Below are 14988 nucleotides of genomic sequence, written 5' to 3'. Positions count from 1 at the left end.
TGAAACTCCGATTATTCATTCTCTTCATACCTTATAAGCGTAGAAGCAGTCCATGCTTAACGCCCGTGTAGCTAGTACATTTTATCACGTAAGCAGCTTTCAGCACCCAACTTAATGACCATTAATTTGTTGCACAGAGTCATTTCATATTTCGTATGTAATTTGCGTTTCTACATCTGTGGATAAGAAAGAGTGTGTAAATGAAGATAAAAATTCTGTTTCCGCCCGGGATCGAACCGGGGACCTTCCGCGTGTTAGGCGGATGTGATAACCACTACACCACGGAAACAGATAGTAACACACTTCTCTAAATTAGAACATATAGTTTTTATTTACGCACATTAAAAGCAAAATTAGGTATAGTAGGAACTTTCTTTATCGTGTTTAGTACCTTTTTCAAATTAACTTATTTCTGAACAGTGTGGTTCATAGTAGTAGGTGCCAGTAATGTGGCTGACAGGAGTCGGTATTAATACAGTTGTGTCTTGTGAGCAGACCACCTGCGTGCGGTACATGTGTCGTTGAGGCAGAGAAGCTCCGTTGATCAGTGTGTGGGCCTCCAGGGATTCCTGGCTGGTTAAGCCACTGCGGGCAAACAGCTGCGCGACACCCACCACGTCTGCTGGCTGACACACTGTGGTTGCCTGCTTTTCGTACTACTATAAAACATAACTGGAAAGAAAATTCGTAACATTTTATGCTCATGTCACAACTGCAGTAAGTATGGCTCATGCCCTGGAAGCGAGGCCCCCTCTAGCAGTTACGTCGCCCCCTTATATACCTCCAACAAAAATCAAATCATTTTATTTAAATTTTAATGAAAATATACTTTTAGAAAGAAACATATAACATAACATTGCTAATGAAGCAACAGTAAAAATTATTTAATTATCTGTACTTAGCCACTAACTAATAACCTTATAATTTTTACATTTTTAAATGCCATTATTTTGAAAATAAAACAAGATAATATCAAGTACGCTAAAATCATAAAAAAGATTTTCTTTTTTACTTTCAGTTCTGCAGAGTCTCTTGCTGTATCTTTTAAATTTACTTATCAACGATCCCAAGCTCAATTGCCAAAATGCTCAAACCATAAAGACGATTTTTTGTAGTCGAACGCCAAAAAGGTTTCAATTAATTTTAACGTAGAAAAACTACTTTTGTCATTTGCCACAGTTTTTGGTGTTGTTGGGAATATTCTTGAAGGACTAGTAAGATTTGGGAAAAATTTAACTTTCCCATTAAACTCAGTGCATTGTTTAGGCTTTTTTTGCCCAAAATCACAGAGAATGCTCAAATTTCCTCTGCTAGTTCTACCCCATTAATCAATTCTTTAGACGATGACCGGTTTCAGTCCGTAATGAGCATCCTCAGATCTTTTTTATACCATGTCCTAAAGGAGATTTGAGGATGGTCATTACGGACTGAAACCGGTCATCGTCTAAAGAATTTATATTGTGATCAAAGAATGGAAGAAAAAACCATTTGACAGTATTGGATCACTGTTTGTATACGCGACTATGTCGCAGTTTGTGCTATTAAAATCTTATATATTATTTGAGAATTGAAAATAGTTACTGTGATTTCTAAGTTGACCAAATCTAACATGTAGTGCATTTAGTGCTTGGCTGATTGCAAAATTAAATAAAAAGTATTTTATATTGTTCTTTTGGATCTTTGATAGATTCGTCTCGTACGAGACCTTCCTTTTTATCCTTATGGCGAATACTTATAAGCAAGGCGCATGACTGCTGCTCATCTTACTGCGACCCATGTAACAACATGTCACACAGCAGCGACAGTGGCGTCCCGGAACGAACGGAGAACCTTCGCCACGGCCGAGATCGGCGACAAATCAGACGCTCTCCTTCGTTCAGCAACAGACCGCGCTGCGAGATACGTCGTTACAAAAATGAAAATTTACGCACCCGACGCGGCGGAAACCTCTCGCATGACTAAAACCTAAATTTTATGTTTGGATGCAGTAATATTTTTCTAGTACTGAATAATTAATACATCAATTTTTTTCTCACAGTCATAGCCAACACGCGGTCCTAAATTTCGGCTCCCCGGACAAATGTCAGGGTTGTCCGCCCTTATGGCGGGCCCTGCTCTATGAAGTTTAGAAACATAAACGTTACGTTTCAAAAGCTTAAAAATTTCCTATTCCGTCAAGAAATTGTTAATTCGTTAATCTTTCAAATGGACGTGAGCCTAGGAAATTTTTCGTCAGGCGACGGAACTTTACAATGCAGTGAGCGCCATCGTTCCGGAAGTAGCCCCGTCGCGTTACTGTCGCCTTTCTGTCGTCCACGAGTGGCCGCAACTGCTGTTCCCGCAAATAACTGTCAGGTGTCACTGTCCTGCGCGGTCTAAACTGCTGCTGACGTAACTCGCTGACTCACCAGCCGCGAAGCTGAGCTGGAGCCGCACTCGATACTGCTGATGCAATTCTGCGCACACCTAATAACACATAGTACGTTATCTTCAGTTAGCGAGAGATTAATAATCTTGTTCTCCGCGTGATAACGTAATCAGTTCATCCCCAAAACCCGTGTAATTTCTTACATTCCGTGTTCACCGATGGACCGTCCCCTCACTAATCAAGCCTTCTGCAGTGCAGATTTCAGACGTCTCTGTGCTTATATGGATTTTTTCATAGAGTCTGTGCAGGTATTTCCTAATTTGGAATTTTTTAATATGTTAAATGAACTGCAAGGACGCAGTGTGTTAATCGTAGACACGAGTGTTTCTTCGATAATTACCAACATGAAATGTTCTTTATTGGTTTAGTGAATCCTCTTATAATTATATTATTTTCTACCTCTATATTTGCATGCAGCTAGTACTAAATAAAGTGTGAGTGGGTCAAAGGCCATAACCGTGATTTACCACCTGCTCAGTAGTTTTATTCGGCCAACTGAGCTGTTAGACGAGACTGAAACAAACTGCAAGATACACAACTTGATTACACATTTTAATGACCTGCTCGGGAAAGGTCACACATTCACCTTCGAAAATGAAGGAAAAATCCAAGTTTATTCGTATTAGAGTACCGCTATTGCACCACTGCTGCTTTTGTCGACGACGAGGAGGGAACACAAACTCTAAAGGAAAGATGATGCGAAAGGAAATCTACTGCGTCATTTTCAAAGAAATAATCCCGGTATTCGCCTTAATCTATTTAACGAAACGACGGAAAACAAATCAGGATGGCTGGAATGGACTTCGAACCCTGCTCCTCTCCAATACAAGTTTTGTCTGCTAACCGTACGCCACTTCGCTCAGAGTAAACCAAACTATTCAATGCTAATGCAGCTACAGGTAAGCAGACGTACTTACCAAAAGACACCAACACTCCCTCCCTCTGGAAAATATTAATCACCCGGATAATAATGTTGCATCGTCTAATGCCACATTCCTTTCGTACTTAGGCTTCTCTCATCTGAAACTGCAGGTCATACTGTACTTCACTTATACTTCCTGGCAGGCAGTCCAACTTATCAGCATGTACAAGGGAGAATCAAATGAAAACGGGACGGGTCGATAGAAGTACGTAAACTGTCTATTATTTCAAAAGTGGTCACTGTAACTTATAATACATTTATGCCACAGTAAGACAAGACGGTTAATGTCTTCATGGAAAAATGTATGCTATTGCCTACGGAACTATGATTCTACCCATGTGTGCATGTCTTCGTCCGAAGCAAATCGACAACCACGAATGTCTTTATTCGGGGTTCCAAGAATACGGAAATCGCATGGGTACAGATCGGGGCTGTGTAAGGGCTTCCCAGCGAAACGTCTGTATCGTAGTCGAATCAACAGGCGCGCCAGGTCCGGGAAAATCATGACAGCCTTTTTGTTTAACTGCAAGGGCCCGCTCCTTATTGACGTTCTGGAGCATGGCGTCACAATTGACACACGGTGGACTCTTCGCAAAAACTGAAGTACGCGAACAAATCGAAACGCCCAGAAATGTTGACGGTCTGTTACACGATAATACCGACCAACACGTTGCCAAGATTATTTTGGTTAAGTTACAAAAGTTTCACTGGGATGCCCTTACATATGCTCCATACAGTCCTGATCTGTCCACGCGTGATTTCCATATTTTTGGAGCCCTGAATAAAGATATTTGTGGCCGTCGATTTGCGCCGGACGGAGAAATGTACGCGAGGGTAGAATCATAGTTCCGTAGGCAGTCGCAAACATTTTTTCATGAGGGCATTGACCGTCTTGTCCCACTGTGGGATAAATGTATTAACAGTTATACCGATTACTTTCTACATAATTAACAACTGACCTACTGTTTTCCGTATGTCTAGTTTTCATTTGTCTGTCAATTATAAACTTTTGGTGCAATGTGGAAGGGGCTACACAGCCATTTTTGTCCAAGGTATCCATTTTTTATTTGCTGAATATCCTTCCATGACATCGCTGATTCAAAGAATTTACATCTAATACTAATGCATGTTGATAAGTCTAACAATTAATTGAATTAACATCTCGGTACAAAGGCTCGGAAAATGGTCACGAGAACCTTAACTTGAAAGTATTTATCAGTTATACCAAGGGATACATTATTTGATGTAAAATGATTAATTAGAAGACGTAAATTGGATAACTGAGCTGAAGTAAAATTACGGGATCAGATGTCAACTCACCTGATTCGTGTGAAAAATACCCATTGTTAGTGTGCACAACGGCACGCGGAGTAATTTGTATGGGACTTCATTATATTTACAATCAGATTCGCACTGAACCAACACGTGCAAACTACTCCTTCTCTAAAATAAAAAGGTTTTGATTTGCTGACTATATCAGTGTAAATGATAAGAACACAGTTGTGTGTGTTTTATCGTTTAAAGATCAATAAACCGAATCATTGGACATCGTCTTTCACTGCAGAGGATCCTTGTCTTCCCTGCTTATTAATTTTGTGTGCCAGTTAATTACAGGCAAGTCGTGGGTAGTAGGCACACGATGTAATCTGTATCTGCTTTGTCTCCCTTCGAAAGATGCGTTTGCTTTCAAAATAAATGAAGTATTTCTAAAAAGGAGGAGGAAATGTTATAATTTGAAAAATTTATGGAAATCTTCCATCATATATGTATGGCAGCAGATTAAACGGATTGTCTGTATGCATCAGTGATCTGTGTAGTAGCTAGCTAACTCAAACAGTTATAGCCTCCACTGGATGTAAGAGCTGTGGCCACTTATTTAGCCACTGTATACTGCCATTCTGACAGGGGCGTGTAGAAACATGAGTCTAGCCGATTTTCTTCTCCTCTTTTGGCCACTTTGCCAGCTATATGGACCAGGCTTCCCGCTGACATCGGCAGATGCAGCTCATGTTGTTACATGGTGTTGCTGCTGGCGCTGGCTGCTGTAGTTATTATTAGTCGGTGTGTGAACCATTGTGCTCGTATTGTTCAGACAGCCAGCTGTTGAACAGAGCTGACAAGCTGGTTAGAACTTGTTATTTAATCAACTTAATCGTTGTTACTGTAGAGTTCTGTGCAGACTTGAGCCACCTCAGACGCTGCAGTTGTGATATTTCACTTACCCATTGAAGTTTTATAGCTGGAGATACACTGCAACAGCTTGTTGTCGAAGGTTTTATCCAATATTAGCACTCGAAAAGGTTATCAAGGTGAATAGCATAGGAAATCATTTCTACTATGGTCAGTTTCTATAGTTTCGTGTACAAACGCTTTCGCGCCAAACAGTTGTTTGTGCAGTTCTATTCTGATAGAAGTGCACAGAAGACCCCTACAACAGTCAATCGGAAACATAAGCTGAAGTGCTGTATTGAACGCATCTGATCGGATCACAGTGTACTGTAAGTGTACTCTACCTCAATGAAAGTAGCCATTTGTATTGCGTGGCTGTTAGCACTTCTGGCGATGAGAATTTGTACCATAAAACTATGTGAGATTGTTCGCACTTTGTATCTGCACAGCGAGTGGACTAATGTGTGCAAACCTAGCTTACCACTTAGCGTGCAAATAGACAAAACATCTGAAATGTCTTCTCAAGCCCAGGGAGTTAAACAGATATTCTATATAAATATGAACCTGGCCCTGTAAATCTTTAGAAATGCTGCCGTCACTTAACTAGAAAGCATGAATTAATAAAAGTGGAAGTCTGGGATCTACTCTAGAAATACAAAGCAGCTATTCCATTTTTTATTCTATATACAGTTTATCAACTGTGCTTTCAGGGGTCAAGTGATACACAACAATCATGTTCAATTACTTTCAACACTTAATAACAAAATATTTAACTCTTGGACATATTGCATTGACGACTATTAAAATCGTTATCTCTACATTTGAAAACTTTTTTTATCACTGGAAAGAATGATTAAAATCTTCCTTAGCTCATTTACGTCTATGATGTTGTAGCTGGTTAATGCACTGTGTTGGTGGAGAATACATTTACTTTTTAAACCAATGAAAAAAACTCATGTACTCAATGTGAGGGTAGGTTAGAATCCTACCTCCTGATATTCAATGGTCAAAGTGTATGCAAGTTGGAGTGAGCAAAATCTCGACTCAACATTTACTGTGGCTTAATGCACGATGGTACTTCACCAAGCAGCATCTGCAATGACATAGTCACCATGCTGGATCTGAAACTTTAATTACCTATTCTGGCATTGACTGAATTCACTCAGTCTCAAGTTATTTGCGTATATTCCATTCGTCTTCCCTGGTGAAGGAATTTCGGAAAACTGCGTTCAATAACTCCGCTTTAGCGGCACAGTCGTCGGTAACGTTATTTGCGTAGAACATTAATTTTTCCCTAGTTGAAATAATGGCTGTTACACACTTGCTAAGAGTTGGAGCGATGTGCACAATTCCTTTGCCTGCAAAAATTCCCACAGGAATAATTAACTACCTCTTTGCTCTCTGTTGCCACGATATGTGAAGTGTATCATCCACACTTCATCTACATCTACATCTACATGACTACTCTGCAATTCACATTTAAGCGCTTGGCAGAGGATTCATCGAACCACAATCATAGTATCTCTCTACCATTCCACTCCCGAAAAGCGCGCGGGAAAAACGAACACCTAAACCTTTCTGTTCGAGCTCTGATTTCTCTTATTTTATTTTGATGATCATTCCTACCTATGTAGGTTGGGCTCAACAAAATATTTTCGCATTCGGAAGAGAAAGTTGGCGACTGAAATTTCGTAAATAGATCTAGCCGCGACGAGAAACGTCTTTGCTTTAATGACTTCCATCCCAATTCGCGTATCATATCTGCCACACTCGCTCCCCTATTACGCGATAATACAAAACGAGCTGCCCTTTTTTGCACCCTTTCGATGTCCTCCGTCAATCCCACCTGGTAAGGATCCCACACCGCGCAGCAATATTCTAACAGGGGACGAACGAGTGTAGTGTAAGCTGTCTCTTTAGTGGACTTGTTGCATCTTCTAAGTGTCCTGCCAATGAAACGCAACCTTCGGCTCACCTTCCCCACAATACTATCTATGTGGTCTTTCCAACTGAAGTTGTTCGTAATTTTTACACCCAGGTACTTAGCTGAATTCACAGCCTTCAGAATTGTACTATTTATCGAGTAATCGAATTCCAACGTATTTCTTTTGGAACTCATATGGATCACCTCACACTTTTCGTTATTTAGCGTTCACTGCCACCTGCCACACCATACAACAATCTTTTCTAAAATGCTTTGCAACTGATACTGGTCTTCGGATGACCTTACTAGACGGTAAATTACAGTGTCATCTGCGAACAACCTAAGAGAACTGCTCAGATTGTCACCCAGATCATTTATATAGATCAGGAACAGCAGAGATCCCAGGACGCTTCCCTGGGGAACACCTGATATCACTTCAGTTTTACTCGATGATTTGCCGTCTATTACTACGAACTGCGACCTTCCTGACAGGAAATCACGAATCCTGTCGCACAACTGAGACGATACCCCATAGGCCCGCAAATTGATTAGAAGTCGCTTGTGAGGAACGATGTCAAAAGCTTTCCGGAAATCTAGAAATACAGAATCAACTTGAGATCCCCTGTCGATAGCGGCCATTACTTCGTGCGTTGCACAAGAAAGATGTTTTCTGAAACCATGCTGATTACGTATCAATAGATCGTTCCCTTCGAGGTGATTCATAATGTTTGAATACAATATATGCTCCAAAACCCTACTGCAAACCGATGTCAATGATATAGGTCTGTAGTTCGATGGATTACTCCTACTACCCTTCTTAAACACTGGTGCGACCTGCGCAATTTTCCAATCTGTAGGTACAGATCTATCGGTTAGCGAGCGGTTGTATATGATTGCTAAGTAGGGAGCTATTGTTTCAGTGTAATCTGAAAGGAACCTAATCGGTATACAATCTGGACCTGAAGACTTGCCCGTATCATGCGATTTGAGTTGCTTCACAACCCTTAAGGTATCTAATTCTAAGAAACTCATGCTAGCAGCTGTTCATGTTTCAAATTCTGGAATATTCCATTCGTCTTCCCTGGTGAAGGAATTTCGGAAAACTGCGTTCAATAACTCCGCTTTAGCGGCACAGTCGTCGGTAACAGTACCATCGGCACTGCGCAGCGAAGGTATTGACTGCGTCTTGGCGCTTGTGTACTTTACATACGACCAGAATTTCTTCGGATTTTGTACCAAATTTCGAGACAATGTTTCGTTGTGGAACCTATTAAAGGCATCTCGCATTGAAGTCCGTGCCAAATTTCACGCGTTTGTAAATTTTAGCCAATCTTCGGGATTTCGCGTTCTTATGAACTTCGCATGCTTTTTCCGTTGCCTCTGCAACAGTGTTCGGACCTGTTTTGTGTACCATGGGGGATCAGTTCCATCTCTTACCAATTTATGAGGTATGAATCTCTCAATTGCTGTTGCTACTATATCTTTGAATCTGAGGCACATCTCGTCTACATTTGCATAGTCAGTTCGGAAGGAATGGAGATTGTCTCTTAGGAAGGCTTCTAGTGACACTTTATCCGCTTTTTTAAATGAAATTATTTTGCGTTTGTTTCTGGTGGATTTGGAAGAAACGGTATTGAGCCTAGCTACAACGACCTTGTGATCGCTAATCCCTGTATCAGTCATGATGCTCTCTGTTAGCTCTGGATTGTTTGTGGCTAAGAGGTCAAGTGTGTTTTCGCAGAAAGCAAAGATCTCAATGCTCTCGCTATTTTCCAAACACTTGTGCGGTCCACCGTGAGTCGAGAGAGATATCTAAAAATTTTAGTTCTCAGAATGCTTTTATATAATGGGGATCTCCCAACCGTGTCGCGTCTGCTTCGCCCAGCCAATCGTCGTCTGTCTAGAGGTGAATTTCATTTTTCTTGCAGGGTCGCCGCCTAGCCCTGTTAAAGCCATCCAGCCACTTACCCTTGGTCCTGTCTGTATTTACATTAAAAGGAATACTGTATTGTTCTGGCCTCATCCGTTCCTGCATTGAAGCTCGCCGTTGTCTTGTTATGGGAAGTTTTCCTGATGCCGTTAACCACCTGCTCGGTTCGTCTCCAAAATGCATTTCATTTTAATTTATCTATTCATGCCCCTGTCCATATATTGGAAGATATTTAAAAACTTTGAACACAGCTGCTAAGGTTCAGTGACCGTGTCAGAATTATATTAGAACAAATAAGCCCTCGGTCAGTACATGAGATTACTACAATTGATATAATATAATAATTATTTTCTGAGGAACTCATACTGTATTGTACTGTCATTATGGATCTAGCTCTTGTACGGTCTGTAAAAACTGGATGTCTTATAACTACGTAAGTCAATCTTGGAATATTTTTCCTTAACATTACACCTTAGGAAAGATCATTTTCGACTGAGACAAAATGGCAATACACATTTAAAATTGTGAACCTTATTTAATAAGTGTTGAATAGTTGTGAACTGCCTAGTGATACAGATCTGTTTTTGGAGATGTCAGCATAAGACTTCATATTGATGTTGATGATGGAAGTCAGGTCCGAATGTGGTGAAAGTTTAATGATATAACAGATGTTATTTGATGAACATCCCATAAAGTTTGATAATTATCGTGCGGTGCTTCGCTTTAAATTGCCGTCACCATACACAAAGAAGTCAGAAAGGGCCTATTCCAAGCTGTGTGTGTGAGATGGCTTACAACAAAGACGATGACAATGATGACAATCATCCAGTGTATTTCCTGCAAGTCAGAGAAACCTGTTCATTTTTTGAGGCATCCCATCACATACAAAGCAGAAGATATGGATAACTGCTAGTTGTCTGGGACCAGTTACAGGATGATATACGCAAATCGTCGGAACAGTCACGAACCTACAGGTTCAACGGAAAGATGGATCATTGCTGTACGTCTGTAAGCAGATGACGAGGCAATAATTCATGGCACAGAAAATTCTATAGTTTGTGAATAAAACGGGTCACTACAACATGAGTTCGTGTCGCCTTCTGTGAGAAATGATTCAAGCCTGGACCATCTCGCACAGTAATGTTGAAATGTCATGGGGAAGACTGCATACTAAAGAACATTGTTCTCTCGTCACGCAGACAGCACAGTGAGGGATTAAACAACGACAGTGGTGGAGGTTCTTTTGCGAATGGCCCCCATGCTGTAGGGGGAGGGGCGGCTCGACCACAACACCTATGCAAGTACGTGTTTCTCACATAACTTGTAAGCTACAGCTAGCGATTGTGTCGATGATCGTATTAACAGCTTATCTCATTATGGCCAGGAATTAAACAAACATATACGTTTAAAATCAGTAATTTCTCAGAGGAGTAATGAAAAAGAAGTAGTTGCATAAACAAAGGGGTAAAGTGTAGTGTACAACAATGTCATTTACTACAATATAAACAATGTAAAATAAAAAAACGTGTCATGTAGGTATTATGAGGCGGTCTCCTGATAACCTGTTTAGCAGTATTACTTAAAATACGATTTATTTCTTCTTGCATATCCTACTGAAGTAGTAAAGCATTAGTAAGCACTTAAAGCTGTGTTTTCCCTCTGCTTCTTTATCTTCTTTGTTGAGCGACGGGAATAGCTAACGGTACAGGCAACAGTCTGAGGCAAATTTTTAATGAGACTGTCGCTTCCTCGTTTGCCTCTTCGGACAAAATTATTGTGGCATGTTTTATAATCACACTTGCTTGGTTACGAGGAACTTTCCTTGCACCTAAGGTGTACAAAGATGGTGAAAATCGGCAGTAACGTGCTGTGCTGTAGACAGACAGCAACGGGAACACTCGATATGCATTGATCCACAGGCGACAGACAACTGGGGCAGCCACCCTTTCGGAGAAAAGGAATGGATCTGCCCAATGCTCAAGATGACAATGCGGTTTTGCGCCAGAGCCACGTTATTTTGCGCAAGTTCTGCTAGTTCAGCAGAAGGAGCTACTGACAGCTCTGTTAACATGCTGTAGCCGTACTTCATATAGTCGCATCTCAGTACTGGGAAAAGCTAGAGCATGATGATTCGGAAAAGTACCTACTGTCTAAAAAATTCTACGGTACATTAATTACGCCCCATGGTATCATGCTCTGTTAACATGCTGTAGCCGTACTTCATATAGTCGCATCTCAGTACTGGGAAAAGCTAGAGCACGATGATTCGGAAAAGCACCTACTGTCTAAAAAATTCTACGGTACATTAATTACGCCCCATGGTATCATAAAAGAAAGATAATGAAAAGACCAAAATTAGCTCTTGAAAAATACTGAAAGCATTTTAGAGACCACAAACAATTTCATTGCGCTGATCCGCCTACACAACCGTCTTCTAGATCGTTTGATGTTGACTGACATCAGCTGCGCCAGTCCAACGGAGTGTCAATAGACAGTAACATAGTGGCAAGGGTGAGGTTGCTTGTTGACAAAACCCACAGCTTCAGACGCATGTAAGGAACACAACCTCAATCCATTCTGGTTCGATGTCAGCCCTGGGTTAGCTGCACTGCTTGTTGGTAGCAAGGAAACAACGAAAATTCAACATCTAGCAATGCACAGAACGATATATCTCAATGGATTTACTGATGAATGGCACTGATAAACAGTGGATACCAGCACAACATGCAAAAGCGCAATTGGCTTCTCACCTATCAGGAAAAAAAAAACTATGCTGTGGGCTGGCTTAGATTCAGTGACGCAGGAGTTTTTTGAAGGTGGAAGCTATCAGCTGTGCATTTGATAAACCTCTTTCAATGTGGCTACAAGGGATCATCTGAGAGACAATTATCTTTGCCGAGGGAAGAGGGGAAGGGAGGGATAACAGTTATCACCTGACGCAACCTCCGCAAATGAAACCATTCAACGCAGCTTTAGTAAAGAGTTAAAACTGAGAGAAATTTTACTGCAAATATTTCAAATTATCGTCATTAAAATGTTTCAAGATTGTTGGCATCAGGAGGTGAAGGAAACACATGTTGGGACCCCCATGTAGTGAAGTTCGTCGAATCTACTGTGCGTGCTACGTTAGTGAATACAGCTTGAAATAAGCTGCTTGCTGCTAGTTCCAAATACTCACCTTTCACTTTCTACGCGTACATTCACCACCTTCTCGAGATTACACTTAACTTACAATGTATGCCGGCCGGTGTGGCCGTGCGATCCTAGGCACTTCAGTCTGGAACCGCGCGACCGCTACGGTCGCAGGTTCGAATCCTGCCTCGGGCATGGATGTGTGTGATGTCCTTAGGTTAGTTAGGTTTAAGTAGTTCTAAGTTCTAGGGGACTGATGACCTCAGCAGTTAAGTCCCATAGTGCTCAGAGCCATTTGAACTATTTTTACAATGTATCTGTACCGCAATTCCAAGCAAAAAATTGTGAAGTACGTCAGGCTGTTGCCAAACTGTCTTTTCACTTTCATTATTATTAATTACTCATCAGCCCCCCATGATAGATTTTTCTCCTTTTCTCGTAATTTCCGACATTGATATCAAAATGGGAGATACATATGATTGTAGAGATCGAGGGTTTCCTCTATGAACTCAGTCTTATTAACGATGAGTGTTTAGTTTTCATGTAGTACTGGCCCGGAGGACTTGAGAAAATCTTGGGAAGCCATCCGGCTAGTTGGCCACTTGCTAACCAGAGGTGTTCCCACTTGCCAAGGGGCAGCTAGCGGGGACCTGGCTACCAAAAATGGAATTTTTGTTTAATGAAATTCTGTGTTTATTCCTGATTCTAAAATATATACTTCACGTACAGTACCTTATCATTTTCATGTTTAAATGCCTTTCTAAACCAGTTGTGAATGCCTAGCTGACACACCTATGTCAAATACAAAATGTTGCCTACAATGTCTCGTTATTTCAAATGGTTCAAATGGCTCTAAGCACTATGTGACTTAACATCTGAGGTCGTCAGTCCCCTAGACTTAGAACTACTTAAACCTAAGGACATCACACACATCCATGCCCGAGGCAGGATTCGAACCTGCGACCGTAGCAGCCCGTGGTTCCGGACTGAAGCGCGTAGAACCGCTCGTCCACAGCGTCCGGCGTCTCGTTATTTAATTTCGTCGCTGCTGTTTCCAAAGCTACTCGTCTGGGTAATATCCTTGAAGAACATATTGACTGTATTATAAGCAAGGATTTATTGCAATCGAAGTTTCTGTCGATACAAGTACATTACCTGAGTTTACTTACGTTTCTCGTGTGCGTTTGTGTTGTAAAATTGTTGTGACTGCATATTTCAACCATTTTACATAGTAAAATGCCAAGAACTAAGAAGGTTAATTGCAGCCATAAATTTTATGGTGATCAACACAAGTGTGTTGCTGGAAATCGTAAAAATAAACAAATTCTTAGGTCGCAGTGAGATGAGGCTAGGAACACCTTCCGAAAATGAACAAGATGTTGATGTTATAAATAGTGAAAATAAAGATTACATTTTAATTAGTAAGTACAAGCTTTCAGAACTGCTTTTGTCTGTTGCTAAATGTAAATACTGTAATAATGAAAAATCCCTTACATTTAGTGAAGACGTAAGTACGAGAAGAGGCCTTACCAGCAAAACTGTAGTAGAGCGTCAATTGTGTAAAGTAGCGAAATGTACAACGACATCTCCTGTAATACGCACAAAATGTAATAAAGTGAATATTCGCGTATGTCATGAGGTGTACCTGGAATGGAAGAACAACAGCCCAGGCGTTGTGTGCTATGATAGATCGCCCACTGCCACATGTCAAATCAAAACGTATAGCCGGCCGCTGCAACAGAGCGGGTCTAGGCGCTTCAGTCTGGAACCGCGCGAACGTTACGGTCGCAGGTTCGAATCCTTCGTCGGGCGTGGATGTGTGTGATGTCCTTAGGTTTACGTAGTTCTAAATTCTAGGGGACTGATGACCTCAGATGTTAAGTCCCATAGTGCTCAGAGCCATTTGAAATGTATATAAATGTTTGCATAATGCCCTGGGGTAATTGACGTCATAATGTGTTTTAATGATGGAGTAACGAACAGATTAAAAATCATGAGCAGACTAAGCATCAAAACTGAGGACAACACGAAGAGTGGGCTGCTGCGAGTGGACAGAAAACGTGTCACTGAAGCTGAAAAAGCTGCTGAAAGCGCGACCTAGGAGGCCAGAATAAAAAAAAAGAAAGAAAACTAAAGAAGATGAAAACGACACTGAGGATCAGCAAGATTATGGAGCTAGAATGTTTTGACATGTCACCATTGAAAAGAAAATGATATGCAAATCTTTAGATTCAGTTTCAACGTTTTTGCACACCTAGGGATTATTATCTCATCCAGTATTAAAGCTTCAAAACCAAAAATTTGCATGAATAACAATGTAGTACTAGCCTACACAATGAGCTACATTATTCAGCAATGTATTGAATATTTTAAGCTGGAACATGTCATATATTCTTAAATTAGTAGAAGAAAAAATTGACTTCTAAAAAACATGTAAAAAGAAAAATACACAAAACAACTAACTGATAAATATTCCATGTTTA

At 40.8% G+C, this 14988-nt stretch overlaps 1 non-coding gene across 1 annotated transcript; it reads right to left on the bottom strand.

Moving 5' to 3' along the window:
* Positions 1 to 216: 216 nt before the first annotated feature.
* Positions 217 to 289, bottom strand: Trnav-aac (transfer RNA valine (anticodon AAC)). Its single transcript has one exon. It is a non-coding gene; the product is annotated as a tRNA-Val (tRNA).
* Positions 290 to 14988: the final 14699 nt, after the last annotated feature.

The sequence above is a fragment of the Schistocerca cancellata genome, chromosome 2, assembly GCF_023864275.1.
Source record: "Schistocerca cancellata isolate TAMUIC-IGC-003103 chromosome 2, iqSchCanc2.1, whole genome shotgun sequence".
In the NCBI taxonomy this organism is placed as follows: domain Eukaryota; kingdom Metazoa; phylum Arthropoda; class Insecta; order Orthoptera; family Acrididae; genus Schistocerca; species Schistocerca cancellata.
This window is presented reverse-complemented; position numbering and strand designations above follow the sequence as displayed.